Below are 1,121 nucleotides of genomic sequence, written 5' to 3'. Positions count from 1 at the left end.
ACTTCTAGAGACCAGTGAGGACATGAACCTTAGAAAACAATTTATTACCATCACTTTGCTAGGCCAGCACACTTCCAAAGTATATTCTGGGCCTTACACTTAGAGATAAACAAGGCTACCAACCCTCCTCATAGAAGCTCCTCTTGACAGCAGATGTAGGCCATCACAGACAGCACAACTGCACACAACACAGAGATCTACAGATTGTGGGGGAGCTTAACGACAATGAATAAGTCTATTATCACAGCTCCTGCAGGTTTAGCTCAGGGAACATCTAGGAAGACAAAGCAGAAAGATTGGGGAAAAAAAAACAGAATTCAAGGAAGTTGGCAATGAAATAGTCTTTCCTAGAAATGGTGGCAAAAGCAAGTCTGGATCAATGGCAACCTGAACAGACTTGCTACGAACAGACATGCTAATGTGGAAGTGGAAACTTTCACAGGTACTGGCCCTAGACAAAGATCTACAGGCTGCTAGAGTCTCCTGGAAGAAGAAGAACTAGTATTTCCCAAGTATGAGCAACACTGTTGCTTATCCAATGCAAGGTGGTCAGCCCTGGAACCATATTACACTCAAACCAAAAATGCATTTATATATGTGTGCAAACACACACACACATATTTTGTATATAAAAATGATAAGAAAAAAGTCAGTGAATTTGAGTCGGGCATATGTGAATGGTTTTAGAGAGTAAACAGAAGGAGAAAAGTGACATTCTTATTTAATTAAAAAAGTACTTGAAACTAAATAAATAGAAAGAAAGAAAGAAAGAAAGAAAGAAAGAAAGAAAGAAAGAAAGAAAGAAAGAAAGGGGTGAAGTCCCTTGATCAAACATTAGCAGACAGGCTGTGGTCATGGGAGATTGGCCTCTATCTGCTCTTGGAAACAAAGGATTGGTTTCTTTATAGTTAATTCTGATGACTTAGCCACCCATATTTGCAAATCACTTGTTTCAATAACAGTTGATCTATGAAAATAATAGATACCAAATGAGGAACATTTAATAAAATAGTGGTTGTAGAAGTTTTAAAACTTTTGATTATATGCCAAACAAGTGTTAACTGTAGGCTTACCAAATCAATGTGTGTCATTAGCTTGAGTGAAAGGAAGAAAGAAAGAAA

At 37.6% G+C, this 1,121-nt stretch overlaps 1 pseudogene; it reads right to left on the bottom strand.

The window, feature by feature from the left end:
- Positions 1-241: 241 nt before the first annotated feature.
- Positions 242-1,121, bottom strand: part of LOC114633121 — a 4,908-nt pseudogene continuing 4,028 nt past the window's right edge.

This window comes from Grammomys surdaster, unplaced genomic scaffold, assembly GCF_004785775.1.
Source record: "Grammomys surdaster isolate TR1022 unplaced genomic scaffold, NIH_TR_1.0 531, whole genome shotgun sequence".
In the NCBI taxonomy this organism is placed as follows: domain Eukaryota; kingdom Metazoa; phylum Chordata; class Mammalia; order Rodentia; family Muridae; genus Grammomys; species Grammomys surdaster.
The sequence above is the reverse complement of the archived record's forward strand: the minus strand, read 5'-3'. Positions and strand labels throughout refer to the sequence as shown.